The sequence below is a fragment of the Crocodylus porosus genome, unplaced genomic scaffold, assembly GCF_001723895.1.
Source record: "Crocodylus porosus isolate Cpor-Errol unplaced genomic scaffold, CroPor_comp1, whole genome shotgun sequence".
Classification (NCBI taxonomy): Eukaryota; Metazoa; Chordata; order Crocodylia; family Crocodylidae; genus Crocodylus; species Crocodylus porosus.
The window spans coordinates 20,966,612-20,986,249 of NW_017728914.1; the positions used below are offsets into that span (position 1 = coordinate 20,966,612).

Consider the following 19,638-nt stretch of genomic DNA (forward strand, 5'->3'; position numbering starts at 1 on the left):
TACCCAGAATCCTTAGGAATACGTTGGATGTATATGTAGGAGTGGAAGATGAGGTAGGTTGTTGGCAACAAGATGCAAAGGCTGCATGTAGGCCAAAACCTGTTTTTATACAACACACAGGAGAGAATACTGAGAATACACAAGGTTCCCGATGTACAAAGTAGCCAACCAAGGCAGAATATTCCCCTCTGGCCCGTGCAGGTGACTGGTATGTTGGCTGTTCTGCCTAGGACATTTGGGACCTGGAGACAGCCCTGTATGTACCGATCTTGAACAAAAACTTCTATCATTTGTATGCAAATTATATAACAATCACAGATACATTGCGCAAATTGAACTCACCAGATATCACTTACTGATTCCTAGCTGAGCTGATATCAAATATGGTTGCTTTGACATATTACAACCCATAGACACTGAGTGTGCAGCACAAGAATGGTGTGCTATCTACACGTAAGACACACACATCTTTCTTCACGAGGAGAATACAATGCACAGATACATGCTGCAGTGAAAGGAAGTACCTGTGTGATCCCAGCTACTTTTCACTTGAAATCACGTTGATATCACATATGTCATTTAACCTGATTTCTGACCCCCGTGGCCTGATATTTGCTGTGCCAGAATTCCCAGCTGATTTTTGGCTGAGGGGAGAGCACGTGCTTTTCTTTACAATTACTAGTGAAAGTAATAGGAGGCCATATATGGTTTGCACTGAACACAGACTGCAAAGGGATAGTGTGGTGCTATCCACGTGAACAGTACAGCAACGGCTTGTTTGCTGTTAGCCAATCATGGCATTTAGTGTCTCCTTGGTGATTTCCTGGGTTCTGCAGAGTTAGTCTGAGCTAACAAGATGCTGTAGTAGAGCTGGTCAAATTATGTTTTGTAAATAAGTTATCTGATTTAATTTAGTCCTTAGTTCTGCTGGCAAAGCACGCTGGACCCAGCCCCTCTTCCCACAGAGGAGAGAGTTCAGGAGAGTTTGCTGAAGGATGTATGCAAACACATTGCAGCCTGAAAATTAGTTGTCATTTGTCTGCTTCTGACTTTTTGTAGTGCATGGTATTTTGCCAGTCACATGGCATTTGCGTGGCTACCTGACTGGACAGTTCAATATTTTCAACAAGACAATGCTGTTTAGCCGCAACACATTTTTAAAAGCAGGTTTTCAGCAGATTAGGTATTGGTGCTGAAGTGTCTGAAATGCAGAGATCCTGGTAACTGTTTTCATTCTGATTTACACTGCAACGAGCCCAGGCAGGGATCAACACCTCCCAGTACTTGGCACTGTGTAAACAGGTAGCACTAAAGATAATCTCTTCTCCAGAGAGCTCATCATGTAGGATTTTGATTATATGCAACAGATGAATCAGCAGGCAAAAGTAGTGGTGTGGGAGGACAAAGGGAAAGGGAAAGACAGGTGCTGTGGTGTACATTAGTATTCACAATCATAGTGGTCTCAGGAGCCCCAGCCAACGATCAGCCCGAACTTTTATGAACAAATTGGCGATTGTCTGACTTTATCAGCAATGAATGATTCAACCTTACATGATAGAGGCATCAGCTTGCCTGTCTATTTTCAAAGCATTGGTGAATCATTCTATTATTTGACAAGTTTCACACATCTCCGTTATAGAAGTAGGAGAGACTTCCCTGAAGCCAGCAGCCCTTCTGTAGCCAGCGGTTCATCTTGGGAACTATCCAGATGCAAATAGCTTTCCTGGGAGCTTCCTCCCTACCCTCCTCATATACCCATCCCTTTTATTCACAAAACAAGTCACTGTGTGGGCTTCTCAGGATGAATAGTGTTCAGTTCTGGCAAGATGTGGATCACAGGCTGAGAATCGCTGCCACCAGGACAGAGCCCTTGTTGCTGTATTTTTCTGGTACTTTTACTACTGTGGATTAGCTAACGGGCCTTTTCCCCCAATTCCTTTCCCACTACCTCAAATGGCAAGGGACTCCCCAAATGGCAAGCTCATTAATTTCCCAATTAATATTCACACACCTCTTGTGCCCTGTGTTTGGAAAGGGGATTCATGGAAAGAGCATTTAGCCTGCCCCTGCTGCCACTGGAATCCATGGCAAAGTTCCCACTGAAGTGAACTTAGGAAGGATTGGGCCTTAATAACTGTTGTGCACATTGCTAGCTATTCAGTGGGGTTTCTACCTTTAACGGCGTGTTCCCGGGCTCTGCTCTGGTCTGATCATGTCTATATTAAATCAGCATCCCTCCAAACTCCCCACCCCTCCTCCAAGGAATTTACTCACTCATTAGGCTTTTTGCTTGGAACCATTCAACCTTGCTGCTTTGATTTTGTAATAGGCCAAACTCCAAGTCCGAGTAGGATAAACAAGATTGCATGGCTAATGATTTGTGAGCTTGGCCTGGATACAATTTACTGCAGAAATTCCAGCCTGCGAGACTTTGTAACCTGCTAATAAAGCACTTTTGGCAGAAGCTGTTCAAATAGAAAGGACTTCACAGCCCTGGAATCTTAGGTTTATAATACTATCTTCAGTCGCAGCAATGCAGGTTTTCAGTATAGCTGAAACACCCAGGAAGAACAGTTGTGATTGGGTCAGGTTGCCTCTCTCTTTCATTTTAAATTAGTTAATTATTTAGTTATATTTCATAAGGTAGCCACAGCCACAGGCACCTTATAAATACAGGTCTCTAGATCATAAATATGATCATGTCTCTAGCAAGCATTTTATAGCAATGTTAGTTAGTAATATTGTGCCAATCTATGGATAGCCTACAAGTCACATTCACCTCTACCTGGATACAAGTTTACAGAGTGAAGTTTACAGCTCTCTTATTCCATGTTGTGGTGCTAGTCTAGACCTTAGTACGGGCCTACAGCTGCCCACAGTTGCATGTCTGAGTCAGTGGCCCCTGTCAGCCTCTGCAGACATGCAGAAGTCAGCTGCAGGTCCACATTGGCCCAAGCTGGCTGTCCCTTCCTTATCCCTGCAATGTACCTTGCAAGCTGAATTACTGTAGAACGGGCAAGAAGCTGGTGAAACCAGTTCTAGGCTTGGACTATAGGCAAGGTGCGCCTCTGGGTGGGAGTGACTTACCCACACCCAGCTGAGCTGGTGAAGCAGGGCCAAAGGGCAATAATGAATCACACGGTATGTAAATCATTTATAATGGATATAACATGCCTTCAGAAGGCTGGGGGTGGCTCTGTCACTCACTGACTTGCCTATGTGCCCAAGTTCCCCATCTGTTGAATGTAGATATTGCTATGTGAATCTGCTTGCAAAGAGCTTTGCATTTGTAATAATAATGCTACAGATATTCCTCACCAACTTCTCAGGGCTGCCCCCTGCCATTGTAACATTCCCTCCTTCCAACCTTTACTTCCAGCCTAACTCACATGGGAGCCAGGAGAACTGGGAAGCAGGCAGCTGACTACAGAAAAAAACAAACCTCTTCACTTTGTTTATTTGCATCCCCAAATTACTGAAAATCTGAAGGCTGGGGTAGAATTATGAAATTTATTTTTAGACTCAGCAATTAGCCGTATGGATTTAAAGTGGTTGAAAAAAGTCCCTCCTGTCATTCATACACTCAGTCCACTCCCAGGTTTCAGTTGTGATGATGAGGAAATGTCTGGTTATTTATGTCTTTGTCAGAATCAGAAACCTCTTCCAAACAGCGCATTAGCTGACACAGGCAGACTGCTGGCTGGACAAACACTGTTCTGTGTATCGCATTCTAGTAAATACCTGCATTTGATTCCAAAGGGCTCCATTGATTAAAACTGGCTCTCACCACAGGCCAAGAGAACAATCGTCACAATAGGACAGTGAGCCATTAAATTTTACTACACAAAAGTACTGTTGGTTCTTTCATTTTGTTGTTGTTCTTACTGTTTTTGAGATCTGGAAAATTACAGATCAATCATTCCTTAAGCTGCAAATGAAAGTTTAACTAAGCACTGAGTCCAGCTCTGTCCCCAAATTCATTAGGACTCACTATTGAAAAAGAAAGAAATCAACTGGGACTGCCTAGTGCTTGAATCCTGTTTTCTCCTATGGGAATTATTTCTGGTTTGTTTCAGGTGCACTGAAACTGGCAGATGAGATAAGATGCAGAACCTAAGAGTCCTTGATAGGGCAGTTGCTACAGAAATCCTTTTCCAGTGTCTCCCCAGCCTGTGACATGGCTGGCAGTTTGGGCCACTGGGTTTATCTGCAGTCAGACCACATCCCATGGTTTTGGTATAAACACAAGTCCGTAACAGTTGAGACCATATGTTGGTTTGTAAAATTCAGAGCAAAAATAGAGTAGAGAGATGTCTGAGCAGAACAGCAGTTGAGCATCTGAGAAAGAGAGCTGCTGAGAATGCTCACATTACCTTCATGGTGATGTATGTTACTCTGGGAATCAGATGTGTGGCACTGGAATGGGCTGATGATCTGGACCCTCATCCTGCAATTGGTGGGCAACATGACAACTGGGAACAGATGGAACATCATCATGCACGTAATGGGGCTCAGTGCGGTGCAGAGCTCTGCCCATTTCATGTCAGGTGCAGAATCAGGGCCCTGGATTGCAATTCCAACAGCTGCTTGGAAGTCATGGCTGTAAAAGGGACTGCATGGCCATGTTGTTGTGTTTTGATCATAGTAACTAAGAACTTCAGAGAACTCAAAGGGGGACTTTCCTTTCCCATGACACCCCTAATAATGTGGAAGGCAAGTATATGATGTCCCATACATTCAGGACGACTGTATTATGGAATCATTATGAGGAAACCAAGAGGGACCTTGGGGTAGAAAACCATTGGTGGAAGAGCTGGCTTTTCCTAGTATTGTTGGAGTGATGACAAGGACATTTTCAGGATTTTATTGGACCAACTGCGTGTCTGGGAGAGCTTTTAGACAAGCTGGCTTCTCCCCAAAATATCCTTGCCTTTCTTTGATTTTCATAGGCAGTCCTGGGCTACAGGATGTATCTTCTGTTGTTCAGCAGCTGCGTGTTACAGTTGGGGATAGAACATATCCCAAGCCTTGAAAATTAACCCTTCCAATTAAGAGCAAAGGAATTATTTTTATTGGAATCATGAGATCTGAATCTATCCTTATGGCTAGGGACAGACATTCAAAAAGCCTGAGCCTGAATTGATTCAGTCTTTACAGGTTAGTCTAACCTGGCTAGGCTAAACCAGTTTGTAAACTGCACAGACATCCCAGAAATGCAGGCACATGCCTTCAGTGGCTCAGTCTAGAAGCTGGGGGGGGCCCTCCCCCCTCCCTTGCCTTCCACAGAGCTGAGCTGAGGGGGCATGGCCAGCCTCCCTCCCCCACCATCGCTTGATAACAGAGCATTTATCAACTCTGTTATCAGCATTTATCACCCCATCAGAAAACAAACTGCCTCTCTCATTAGTTCAAGCTCCTCTTAAACAAAGAAGGAATGGATGGACATTACCAGGTGAGCTGTTGATTAGCTCTGAAAAGCCCTAAGCTGACACTGCTGTCTGCCACAACATAGACTGTAGCTAGCATGTGGTCTGCTAGCTAATGCTATGTGTCTTTGTAAGGCAGAGGGGACAGGGGACCCCTGCTTAGGGAGTGGTGAGGGGAGTTACAGAGCAGGAAGCCAGGCAGACACTGCTGTGCCTGCAAGTCTCTGCTGGAGCTGCAGCCAGGGAGCAGAGGTCAGGGGCCAGCCCTGCTGTGGAGCAGAGAGCATGTGGGGGATTCTGTTTTAACTTAAACCAGGAAGCAGGCTGGGACAGACATTGCATAAACTGGTTTGACCCAGATCAGTTAAGTCTGATACTACATTCAGCCAGGTTTATCTCAAACTAGTTTAAGCCATTTTCAAACTGGTTTACATGCAATGAACATCTGTTCTGTTACAGGTTTAAGCCAGTTTCTGATCACTTAAACCAGTTTATGTGTAATGTCTGTCCCTAGCTTATTTTTTCATCTCTGGATTAGGTCCAAAAAACAGAAGGGGGCCTATTTTCTTGTTCAGCTGTGGCTAAAATCTTGTAACAATAATCATTCCTGTACAAGTTTGACTCAGGCTATAGGAGGCCTCATAAGATCAACTTCTTGCACAAGATATCCAGCACCTGGTAAGACAACCTCGTTGAACAGCTCTTAAGGTTTTGACATAATTGAAAGAAAATCTGAATCCTAACTCAGCTTGGGTTTCTGACCTGAGCTTCAAAGTCTAGCCTAAAATGAATCTGGTCCTGAACTCTCTCTCTTTGGTCTACATGTATACAGGGAGCAATGCAGAGAAACAAAAAGATCTCATTAAATGTTAACTTCCGACGAAGAGCATTGTGCACCTGTGATCTCCTATGTATTATTCTGCTTGCAAAGATGAACTCAAAGTCCATTGGGTGGAATTTAAACCTCTGTTGCTTAGCTAACCATAGGAACAAGGCGTTACTATGGAAAATTCCTGATTAAAGCCTGCAAAGAATTTCCTATGCAGGGGCTGTTTATTAATAGGTACCTCAGGCTTGCTTCTGACATTGACAGTTCTGCCCTTTAAACGCATCATTTTGCAAGCAACGTGATAAAATGCTTCACTCTTTTTGCACTAGGGGAGACACTGTCCCATTGCTCCCCGCCAAGCCTCTCATCTATAACAGCTATGGTTTGCTTTGCTGAGCACAGGAACAAAAACTGCAACCATGAAATTATTTTAACAAGACCATAAAACAACAACAACAACAGCAACAATTTGCCTAAGTGACGCTTGGAAAAAATAAACTTCCTTCTCTAAACTAATTAAACTGTACTATGTGTCCTTGTGTAGTTCCTGGCGTTTTTCTGGTTCACTCAGTTTCAATAGATACATAAGGACTGGAGCCAGGGCTCCTGAATGACTTGCTCAGAACAAAAGCAGGTCTCCTGAGTATTCTTGAGCAGCCAGCAAATTGAGGGAAGTTATTTTGGGTTAATCAATGTACTTCAGTTGCAATCACACTTAGCTTCTAACAGAGCAGGCTGCAAACAAGGCATTACTGTTCTGGGCCCAACTATGGACAGGACTGGAAAGCGGCTCTGGCCAGACTATGCTCTTTTTGTAATGTGTCCTGAATTTCGTTTGGATGTTTTAAGTGTCATCTTCATTTGCATTTTTCCCCTGGTTATTTATTTATTTATTATTGGCAGTGGGAGGCTGGGAAATTATTGGCAGTGGCTTGAATTCTCCCCTGTAGCGACTTTCTAGCCCTGTTGTAGGCAGGACGGCCATATGGAACTGGAGTAATTGTGATCAGTGGTCAGTTTTCTGCTGGATAAATGAAGTAAATCTTTGGTTTATGTAGGAGATGTCTTTAAATGCTTTTGTTGCAGCTGCCGAGGGAAGGTACCAGCCTGAGCAGCACTTCCTAGAGGGCAGGCTTAATATTACCGCAGGAGGAGCTCTGCGTAATGGCTGAGAGTAGCTGTACTTACTGAGGTACCTAGATGGAAGCTGGGCTGTCTCCAACTGAGGATCCCGAGTGGTAAAAAAAACTGATGCCAAGCTCCTTTTGCAAATCTGGCCATTGCATACAAAGGTGTAAAGGGAGCCTGCAGTTTCTGTTTTCTGGTCCCACTGCAAGAGGCCTTCTGCTATGGTAGAGCCCAGTCTGTTTCCTGCTAAATTGTTGCTTCTGCCATGGTTTCTTAGCTACTTCAGCCATCCGTTGTGATCTAGTTATCTGCTATTCTGCCCCTAGACATGAGATACTCTTGTTCAGGCAGGTTGGCTGTGCTGGAAGGACCCTCCCGATGGACACACCTCCATCTCAATGGAAAACTTCCCCCTCCATCCTGCAAACCATGGTTAAGATTTGGCTTGTGCCATGCTTCCAGTCAACTTCCTGGTGCTGATAGGAAAGGGGCCACTGGTTTTCACTTGTCTTTTAAAGTGTGATCCCACGAGGTCTTGGACATAGTCTGTCCTTAGTGAACTGTGCAGGCTCAGGGGGGACTTGGTGGCTTCCTATAAGCATATAAAAGATGTACATCGGGATCTGGGGGAACACCTGTTCACCAGAGCGTCCCAAGGGACAACAAGGTCAAATGGTCACAAACTCCTCCAAGACTATTTCAAGCTGGACATAAGGAAGAACATCTTTACTGTCTGAGCCCCCAAGGCTTGGAACAGACCGGATTGAATGAGAGCACTTGTTTTTATTAGACCTTTTGGAGTCTGAGCCTCTGTGGAGGGCCTTTATGCCAAGGCCGAGTTGCAGCGCTGAGCTCTTTCACCTACCTATGTCTTTAGCATCTGCTGCCAAACTTGTGCTTTCCAAGTGGGGCCAGAGCAGTGTCTCTGTCTCTTAACCTATCCTCTACCTGCCATAATCTTCTCTTGTCAGCACAGGAATTTCCCCTGGGGTCACAAGTCAGGGCTCTTTAATTTGACGACACAGGTGTGTGGGGAGAGCTATAAAAATATGAGTTAGTGGAAAAGGAAAGTGATGTTCTGTATTGATAGCAAACTAATTAGGGGAATAGTAAAGTTGTGTGTGTGTGCATGCATGTGTGCCACAACTCCAATTCCATGCACCAATGGACTTTGGCGTTAGATCCAAACTTCACAGTTCTGAACTGTCATTTATGGACAGGTGTAAAGTGTACACCATGCTACCTGGGGTGGGAAGGGGGAGTCCTTTATTAAGCATGTCTTTAGTATAAGTAATAAAACTGAATTTGGTTAAAATTAAGAATATACTTAAATATTTTAATGGATTAAAGCCAGAGAATTCTGCCCCTTGTAGAACTGAACCCTTGAACAGTGATTCTCAACAAGGGTGCCACAGCACCCTGGGGTGCCACAGCGATCCTGTCAAGGGTACTGTGGAGTGCAATGCCATGCAATGTTTGCACTGTTAGGTGTGGATGTATAATTCATAGGATAAACTCAGAGATTTCAAACAGGAATGTATAGCATTTAAACATTCTGGCCTGTTGTGGTCTTTCTGATTTTTTTGTAACAGAAGAGCTAATAAAAGATATCACTCTACCACAAGTTTTGATTCCTTTTGTAACCGAAGATGCATTCTGTTATTCTTCTGCAGTAAAAAAACATGTGAAAACTAAGAGGTGGCATTTTCTGAGGGGTGCTCTGAGTCTAACAAGGAGTGCCTCAGGTCTGTCTAGGGGAACCTTAAGAAGTTGAGAACCAGTCTGGCTTGAGACTCACAATCAGCTGAGGGTGAATGAAAACACACATGCATACGCACATACACGTGTGTACACACATGCACACGCACATGCCGCCCCTCCCCCTATAAATATTGCTTTTGTTGTCTCTAGTATGCTGTGGAAGGATAGGATCTTCTGTGGGTGAGACCTTCTGTTTCAGAGATTTACAATCCATCTGCTCTGGAATTCGATGTGTGCTTTCTCTAGCTCAGTTCCTTCTGTTAAGTTGTGTGTTTAAGCGTTGTTTAAAAATGTCTTTATCTGCTTTTGCTTGTGCTGTATTTGTAGAATTCTTGAGTAGAAGCCATGTCTTGGTATCCCATGGCTTTCTCTGCTTGTTGTGGTCTGCACCCCTGTGCTCTGTACTCGTTGCTTCAGTTCCTCTAACTGGGGGCTTAGAAGGGAATTAATTTTCTCTTGCTTTTCTTCTCTCCCCTTAGCTTCTCCTTACACAGTTTCCTCTTGGTATCATATGTCCAGATTTACTGTTTTCTAGAGATGGGCTTCAATCAAAGTGCTAGACCTGAAAGACTATGAAAGACTTGATTCATTAAAGTAATGTCAGTCTTTGAACATTCAAAACACTTCATGGGGGTGTTAGCTATGCTACTTCTTAAAGCCAATGAGGAACTGACACAGCCCAAATTCTCTATACAGTAATTTGAAAAGGTAAGAGATTAAAATCTAACTTAAATTGACACAGAATAGAATACATTTCTTCTGAGAACTATGGCACTTTGTTTAACCCCCCTCCTTGTCACCTCTCATGAAAGGATGTTGATAGAGAAAAGCACCAGAAGGTGAAGAACTCCTATGTTCTGTCCCAGCATTGCCACTGATTCACTTTGGTAAATCATCCATTACCAGCCTATGCCACAATTTCTTTATTGCTAAAAGTGGGTAGTAGTACCAGCCTCACTGGGTTATTATGGGACTTAAATAAACTGTGCTATAATGGCCTTTCATAGCCTTAATAAAAAGTGCTGCATGACTTGGAAATGCTCTTATTGTACCCAACTTTTTCATTGGTTTTCTCTAAATTGCTGATGCAAGAATGGCCCTGAATTTTCTAGATTTTGACAATTTCAGTAAGGATTCCCTTTCCTTCATGTTATCTTAACACACTTGTTTATGAGTCTTAATACAACGGGTATTTTATTTTATTCTGGTAAGTCGCTCTAATTAGATTAAGCTGTTTGTATAACTGACGGGTCAGATTTCTGAACTAAATTTGAGATTTACAGTCTTATTCTGTCTTCTTTATTGGATTAAATCTGGATCAAGAGGAATCATTTACTGGGGCAACATAATGACAGGCACACAACAAAACTCCTGTGTGCTGTTCTTTGCTTGTGTCACGTGGGAGGCTGAGGCTTCTGTCATGTGTGACACCGAGAGATTTTACAGAGTGATTTGCAAACTTCCTGGCCATTGGTCAACAATAGCTTCTCTTGACTGAAAGTTGTAACCAGCAAAATGTATTTTTTTTGAGTTGCTTGTTCTGAACACCTTACAAATGCTTGTGAACTTTGCCTTATGGTTCTTGCCACAGTCTTCCACTTGGTTGGCAGGCTATGTTCAGATACTGAACTTTCCTCGGAGACTTCTGGTGGTCTCTCCAGTTAGAGGTGATGTATGTTTATTAATGCTAACTCAAAGCATGCAAAAATCATGAGTTTTTTTGCAATCATGAGATCTAGAAAAAACAAAAGACGTGATTTTCAGTTAATTGGAAGATTCCTGAACTGGGGACTTCAAAAAACAAAACAACATAACAACCCCCCCCCCCACCAAATACCTAAAACAGAGGAGCTGTAAAAATGTATTGCACAAAATGTATTGCCCATGATGTCTCCTTGCAGCTGTATGTCACAAAGGAAACTTAGCTACCCAACTCTCAGTGGAGTCCTTCCCCTACATCCCTTTGTGCCTTTGAAAATCTCTTCATAAAGGGGTCATATTGCTTACTGCAGCTCATTGCAGTCCTATTTCAGGTGTCTTGCTTTGCCCTGCCAGCCCAGACAGAACTAGAGTGACCACCTTTTCAAAATGTGAAGGTGAGACACATGACCCCTCCTCTCCAGGTGGCATAGCCAGAGCAGAGCTGAGCGGAGCCTGTGGGGGGTGGGAGAGGATGCAGGCTGCCCACTGAGGGTCTCAAGACTGCCCACTCTGCTGCCCTCCCCCCCAGTGGTCTCCACAGGCCAGAGGGCAGGACCTGGTGTTGGAGGGTGGAGGGGATTGGTGCTGCAGCCACTGCTGGGAGCCCTGCACCAGCAGTGCCACAAAAGTGAGGCACCCCTGCCCACCCAGCAGCAGTGGGGGCAGTGGCGGCAGCATGGAGTGTCCCCTGACTGCTGCCAGGTGGGGAGGGGGTACCTTACCATGGTGGCATGGCTGGCATGGGGCTGCCAGTGGTGGCAGCACCACCAAGCCTCCCTGCCCTGCTCCGCCCCCACCCCCACCCCCAGATTTGTACAGAGGCATTCCTGCCCCATCCCTGGCACCGCCCTACCTGGGCAGCACCCCTAGCCACCAATCTAGCCCCAACCCCAGCCCCCAATCCTGCCCCACTTCCTCCCTCACTGAGGGGGCCTCAACCTGCTCTCCCACTCTCCTCTCCCTGCCCCCGTATGCCCCATTCCCCTCACACACTTACCTGTAGGCAGCTGAGGGACCTGCTCTCTGCTGCCTGGCTATATTTCTGGCCATGCGCATGTGTGCACACACACACACACATGCACATGGCACTTTGTAATGGGGGGGACTTCCTGCCCACCTGTTTCTGGGCTAACGACCCACCTCTTTCTCCTGCCATGCCTTGATGATACGTAATTATGGTGTTAATTAGGCCGGAGGCTGCCCATGTTTGCACCCCGATGCCAGGGGGTGTTGTCTGTGGCTCTGAACCTTCCCTACACCGCAGCCCATGCCTTGCAGATGGCATCTAAGCTCTTAACATCTCTAGCCCCACACTGGGCCCTATAACCCTCCAGTCTGGACCCCAGCTAGATCGCTCCTAATCAGGTGGCCTACTTCACTCTGGGCTGCCTAGTTCCCTGCCCTCTTCCCCCTCTTGGGTGTGACCCCCCCGGGACCTTTGGGCACACAGGACCTGGCCTCACCTCCAAGGCCAGTCGGAACCGCTGGCTCTCGACTCTGAGCGTCACTTGCAGTGGGCATCTGGCCCTTTTGACCCTTCTGGTCCTGGCCCCAGCATTGAACAGTCAAGGGCGCCTCAAGTCAGGCTTCTGAGCAACTATCCCACTCTCTCTGATGTGGATCCGCCTTTTCAGCACCTACTGTGGGGTTATTCACCCGGTTGTGGGGGCTGGGGTTATTAAGGGACCCCAACCCATCTTTCAGCAGGGTGGTAACTGGCCTGGCATTTCCTGGGGGCTCCCACAGCACCAGGAGCCCCACCAGGCCACCCATCCCAGGTAGGGTGCAGTTTTAGGTCATGCCCAGGACCAGGAGCCTCCAGAGCATCCCCATAAGTTCCTGCCGTTACCTCCAAGCTGTTCCGGAGCCAGAGCTCTGACTGTTGACGTCTCTCTCACAGCTGCCAAAAGCAAACTGCTGCTTCACCCTATATGTGTCCTGGGTCTCAAAAAGGCTGCCGTACTCAAGCACCTGGCTGCTGCCTGCTCCAGCCTTTGAAGTGACAGGGACCAACAGTGCCCTGCCACATATCCCCTGTGTCCCACTCCCCGCAGCCCAAAGCAGCCCCTTTCAGGCTGGAACTCTGCCAGCCTGCAAGGGGAAATCTACCATTTCCTGTGTTTTTCTCCTTCAGAGGAGAAAATCCACATTTTTTTCCACAGCAAACCTGGATTTGTGAACATCATACTGGGATTATAGCTGACTGTGTGAAGGGGAATCTGGAACAAATGCTGAATTATGAAATGCGGGGACATGGAATACACAAGGTGCTGCAGCACTCTGGAGCGTTCTGCTTAGAAAGCTCCAGCAGACTCGATCTGAACATAAGACAACGCACCCCCATACATACGCTCCCTGCCACACACTGCTGCAGGATTGGTTTCTCAAACTGTATTCAACAGTATCCTACCTACTGATGTAACAATGGATGCCATGCATGTGCTATTTGTGTTGCTCTGTGTACACAATCATGAGGTGGGGTTTATTTTTCTCCATATTTATCATTTATAATTGCCCTCAGCACTTTGTCAGCTTGCTCCATAACAGTGAAAACTCTCCATGTCCCTTTGAAGACTCAAAATGCAGAGAAAACACATAAGTGGGCCATTGAATTTCTCTGAATTCTTTATTAATAGAACCAAAAAAGGCAGGAGCCTTTCCTACTTCATACCACGTTTAGATTAGGCAGCGTATATTCAGCCTCTCAAGCCTGTCCTCAAGAAAGAGAATGTGGCAGTTCTGTCACTAATCTGGTTTACCCAGGTTTTATGGTTTTGGATATACTCAGAGATGCTTCAATGACTCAGACTAAATTGCTGCTTTGTCTGAGAGATGCAATTTCTCTGGGTAATGAGTTGATCATAGCTCTGATTAGCTTTTGCTGCAGTAATAATAACCAATGGGTGCTGGCAGCAATGGATGGTTGGAGGCTTTGTTAAACAGAAAACATGGCGAGGACCTTGCATGGCAAAGGGATATTAAGTCAAATGAATTAATGCCCAAGGGGATCAAACAAAGTTGTCTTTTCCTTCCTTTAGTTACCTAGTTCCACTGCTCCGTAGCAGGCTTCCCCCAGCTACTCTGAGAGAAAGTGAAGGTGACTGCAGGCACATTTGCTCTCCCCTTATTCTGGTAGTGCAAGGTAGGGCTCTGGGGGCCATGAAGTATCATTTGCCTAAATGTGAGCTAGTGAAAAGTTCTCCGCACTGTTTAAACCCTACATACGGGTTATGGTGAGGCACCTGCTTGTGCAAAAGACCGCCTCAAAGGTGGTCCAAGGTGCAGGCACCCTTTTTATGTGCTGAAACAGAACTAGTCACCCTTTGTATAATTAGCTGTGTATGGCTGTGACTGGGTATTTCAGCCCTCAGGGAATGGCAGGTGTGGCAGAGGCTGTGCAACACCCCCCTGCTGGCACTGGGCTGGGGACTGGTGAAGTGTGTGTTGCTACTCAACTAAGAAAAGCCCAAATGAATTTCACCCCAGTCCCATGTTCATTTTCCATGTGATGATTCACAAAGGTACGTGAGAGAGCTCTTGTCTCCAGCAAACGTGATATGAGAATCCAGCTGGATGAATAATACCAGTGACAAGTTGTGCTGCTATTAATTCAGACTGAAGTTCCAGTTTGATCGGGCCATCTTCAAAGCCCTTCTGTGGTCATTCCTGTGCAATTAAGTATTGCTAGCACAGGTGTTGGTGGAAAGTGAGTGCTAGGCTCACATACTCGAGGGCCCCCAGAAAAGTCAGCTTTAAATGGGCTTTCCACAAGCATGTGAATTAGAAAAGTCACCAAGAATTTTTTCTCATCCAGTCAGCAGAGCAGAAGTGGTACCACATGATTGATGAGACCAATCACAACTGGAATGAGGATCAAATAGCAAGACAGATTAAAAGAAAAAAAACAAACTGTCAAATGATTTTGAACACCAAATATATAGATGACAAAAATGCCATCTGCTCATCTTTTGTTGACAAAGAGCAAGACTGTTGTTTGCCTACATGTCCATGCCAGCCACCCACATCACAGGTCCCCACCTCTGTAGGGCTGTGTGTAAACTGGTACATTTTCTTACCATCCTAGGAAGGAACCAGTGCATGAATGCCCATTTCCACCCATTGCCCAAGGCACAGTTTATTAGGGCACAAAACTTCACAGGTACCACAGAAACAAAACAACCAAGTTGCAGATTTTCCCCTAGCTTCCCTTGGCACACTGGAAAGAGGATGAGTCCTTTCCCTAAAGCTGTTGCTGGGTCACGTATCAAAGGTACCTTTTCTTAGCTGCTTTGCTGCATTCAGGCCTCTATTCCTTTCTTGGGTAGATAGCCAGGGAATGAGTGGGCTGATGGGAAATGGGCAAATCCTTGACTTCAGGCCTAATGCACGTGCAGAGGGAGAAGTAATCTGCTAACCTGACCTTATCTCTGGGGTCACATTTTGACTCTCAGCTAGGGTGGCCATCATAGAGGACATTCCTGGTTTCTGCTACTCTGTCCTCTGTGATGGCCACCCTACTCTCAGCTCTAGAGGCAGCACTAGTGCCTATTTCTGAGGGCATTGCATTCTTACCATCAGCCGCTGAAGAAGTATATTTACCTCATAAATATTTTGTCACAAATTATTTGCTCAGCTGTGCAAAGAAACCTTGTTCCTCTAGTAACTCTGCACTCCACCTAACATCTATGACAAGAACCCAATGTCACCTTCCTGTGTTCCCCCAAAAGCTCTGGTGACAGTGTCAACCATCCCTTTTTCTAAGCCATAAGCAAACATTTGGTCAAGGAAGCCAGTGCCTTCTTGCTTTGCTTACAGCGAATGCCCACGGCAGTAGCCAACTGCCAGCTTTCTAACTCTATGTCAATATAATACTTTCCATGTCAACCTCACCAGCTTCTGGCAGGTCATCACTTAGCATGAGTCACACAGTATGCACTGCCAGTTGGTGCTATCATTAATGTTTTAAACCATGTTTAGTCTCTTCGTTTTCTGAGGCTTGTACATAACAGTGTTGAAACAAATAGAGGGATCAATTTCCTGCCTCATTTTTTTGTCTTGTGTTGATTCCCAGAGTCTCTTTCTTTGCATCTCTCCCTATCTCAGTACCATTGAACACAAATGACTTGCTTCCACATTTCTTGCCCTTTTTGGTCTACCTCCAGTCTATCTGTCATCCTTCACGTGCTATTAAGCTGTCAAATCCCACCTCTGCTTTGCCTTAGATGCCAGCTTTTATCATCTTCTGCACGAGAACTTTCAGACTTTTTCAAGGTTGCTCCCTGCAGGCATCTCCACTTCATCGTCCTCCTTCAAATCATTTAAAACTCACCTCTGCTTCCATGCTTTGCATCAACAATGGTTAGGCAGCTGGTGTGCTGTCAGGATAACCAGAATTGCTTCATCATGTTTCCTCCTATTGTGTCAGGTGAATTGTTTCAGTTGATGCTTGGGGGCGGGGACAGGGTGGGCGGATGAGGACAAGATGGGTTTCAACACTGACAAGTGCAAGGTAATGCACCTGGGGAGGAAGAACCAGCACCATACCTACAGGCTGGGGAACTTCCTTCTCATCAGTGCAGAGGCAGAAAAGGATCTTGGAGTTATTATTGATGCCAAAATGAATATGGGCTGGCAGTGTGGGGATCCAGTCAGGAAGGCCAACTGCACCTTGTCATGCATCCATAGATGCATCTTATGTAGGTCCAGGGAGGTGATATCCTCACTTTACGCGGCACTGGTCAGGCCGCAGCTGGTACTGTGTCCAGTTCTGGGCACCGCACTTCAAGAGGGATGTGGACAACATGGAGAGGGTCCCAAGGAGGGCCACCTACGTGGTCAGGGGGCAGCAAGGCAGGTCCTACGAGGAGAGGCTATGGGACCTGAACCTGTTCAGCCTCTACAAGAGAAGGCTGAGGGGGGATCTGGTGGCCTGTTACAAACTAGTCAGAGGGGACCAGCAGGCATTGGGGAAGTCCCTGTTTCCCTGAGCACTACCAGGAGTAATAACGGTCACAAGATGGCAGAGGGTAAATTCAGGTTAGACATCAGGAGGCGCCACTTCACGGTCAGGGCGGCTAGGGTCTGGAACCAACTTCCAAGAGAAATGGTGCTGGCTCCTACCCTGGGGGTCTTTAAGAGGAGGCTGGATGAACACCTTGCTGGGGTCATTTGACCCCAGTACTTTTTCCTGCCATGGCAGCGGGTCAGACTCGCTGATCTACTCAGGTCCCTTCCGATCCTAGAAACTATGAAATTATGAAACTATGAAAAATGCAGATAGGGCAATGTTTAAAATGCTTTGCCAATGGATTTCCACTTTACTGAATTGACTGAAAAAGTCTAAGCATTTTCAAAATGAAACACTTTGATTTTTAGAATTGAAACCATGTTCTCGTTTTAAAAAGTTTTTAAATTTTGTTTGAAAAAAATGTTAAAACAATGCTCAAATCTAAAAGAAAATGAGTCCAAATCAGTTTTTTCTTGTCTCTGAAAAATGTAAAGGTAAGTTTCATTTAGGGTCAACCAAATGATTGTTTTAAATTTGTTGTAATTGCCAGCAAATTGTAACCACTTTGAGAAAGAGAATGCCTTGTTTCTTATGTGTTGAAATAACACCTAACAAGGTCTTTGCCCATTACTGAAGTCTTGAGGCACTGGCACAGTACATGTGAACAGGCAGATCTATTTCTTGCAAAAATTAACAGAAGTCCTTTCTCTTTCAGGTCACACAATAAGAGATCTCATAAACCAGTTTTTTTAGTTGCCATCTTGTTCTGACCCATTTGAACCATGTTATGGTTAGCTGAAAGTTCATTTGCTTCTACAAATAAAAACTGATGCTGATCATACAGAAGAAGGTGGAATGCCAAGCTTTCGAATGGTATTGGTTTCCCATGTTTCTTTAGATTGGATTCTAGTAGGTTGGCTGGTTTCTTGCAGTTTTTTAGACAGTGGCATCAACAGGTGGATTCAGACAGGTGATTTTAGAGAAAGCAGATTGGTCCCACTGAGAAGAAATTCAATCATGTGCTGTACTGGGAAGGGCAAAATCTAAGCCAAGTACCTGAGTATTGCCCCAGCGTGACTAATGGAATTGGGGACAGCTTGGAGAGAATGATTGACATGGGGGCAGGAATGAGGAAAGCCAGTGCAGTAAAGTATTATCTAGTAAGGGGATGTGCCACCTCTTCTATTGCACTGAAGCCCTCAAAAGAGACAGTGGGGGAAGGGGGGCGCTTTTGGATTGAGCAACTAGTGGATATTTTTTTTAAACTTTTGCAAAAAAACAACCATGTTTCAACAACATGGTGTTTTTCCAATTTTTCTATCTTTCACCTTTAAGAATTCAGATTAAATTATTGCACTAGATATCGCAGCTGAAAATGAGTGTAGTGGTGTCAGCATTGTTTTTTACATATCCACATCTCAGGCTCCTGGCTCACTTGATAATTTCTGCTGTAGTAAGACCAGGTATGAACAACAGGCTCTCCAGTACTGTATTTGCAGGTTAGAGTGTGACAATGTGGGAGGTCTCCAATCAGCCAGTGCTGGTCTCCCACCTCCTCTGGGCATGCTGCCCGCCTCTCTCGCCTGCCACACCTTGATGTCAAGTAATTAGTTGGTAATTAGGCAGGAGGCTGCCCCTCGAGAGCCCTGATGTCTAAGGGCCAAAAGTACATGCTCCTACCTTTCATTAATGTGTCCCAGGCCTCGCAGATCTTTTTAACAGCTGTGCTCTGTTCTGGCCTGAGGCCGGGTCTAACTCAGCACAGTGTTCGGCCTCTTGTATTCTGCCCTATTACGGGCCACACTTGTACCACCTCCCTCTCACTGAGGCCTCTCTCACTCCACTGACTCTCACCCACTCTCTTTCATACTGTCTTTCCTCGGCCTCACTCATATCACCCCCCCTTTCCCTGGGGCCACATTCATCTTGCCCTATCCTAGGGGAGTGAGTCCTCAGGCTTGATTCCCATCACTCTCTGGCCAGCAAGCACGCAGCCTTTTGGGCATCTCCCGCTACCCTTATCTGAGTGAATGCTGGGAGGTTTACAGAACACTGGTCTGACTCAGCCTATGGTCTCTCGCTGGGTCACTCACCCAGCTGCTCTCAGTCAAGGGGCTCCTAACTTGCCCCATTGTTTACCTGAGGCTCCTCCTCTGCCCTCCCCCTAAATTGGCCTTAGGCCCACCTGCAACCTCAGGTGCCCAAAGGCTTACCTGGACCTAACTCGGCCCTCATGCTAGCAGGACCTATCCTCAAGCCCCTGCTCACAGGGACCCAACTTACACCCCTTACTTGCAAGGCCTTACCTCATGCCCCTGTGTTCACAGGGCCTCTCAACTACTGTTCTCTACTCGCCTCTCTCTCCAGGGCCTTACAACTGCTACCCTTGTGCAGCCCTTTAGGTGCCCCTCTGCACCCCACTCTGCACCTCCACCTCCACTGAGGCATGTACTCTGCCCGCTACTCTGGGGCCTGGGTTGGACACCCCTGCAGGCTGAGGTGCCAATCATCGGCATGCCTGGCCCACAACTCTCCCTCTCTGGGGTCTTGCACCCCACATGGGCTCAGGTGGCTGCAGCTGTGCCTGTCCTCACTACCCACACTCTGGGGTCTTATACCCCACAGGGCTCGGGTGCCACCCCAGGACATGCCTGACCCTCTATGGTCTCTGATGTTAAATAACCCACCCAAAGGCAGGGGCTGGGGTTAAGGCACCCCTCCTCACCTTTCACCGGGGAGGTAACTGGCCTGACATTTCCTGGGGGCTCCAGTTACACTAGGAGCAC

At 46.0% G+C, this 19,638-nt stretch overlaps 1 long non-coding RNA gene across 1 annotated transcript in view; it reads right to left on the reverse strand.

Moving 5' to 3' along the window:
• Positions 1 to 10,673: 10,673 nt before the first annotated feature.
• LOC109310022 overlaps positions 10,674 to 19,638 on the reverse strand; it is a 28,759-nt gene continuing 19,794 nt past the window's right edge. Inside the window, exon 2 of the long non-coding RNA XR_002101119.1 lies at positions 10,674 to 10,879. This is a non-coding gene — a long non-coding RNA (uncharacterized LOC109310022). The remainder of the gene's footprint in view (positions 10,880 to 19,638) is intronic.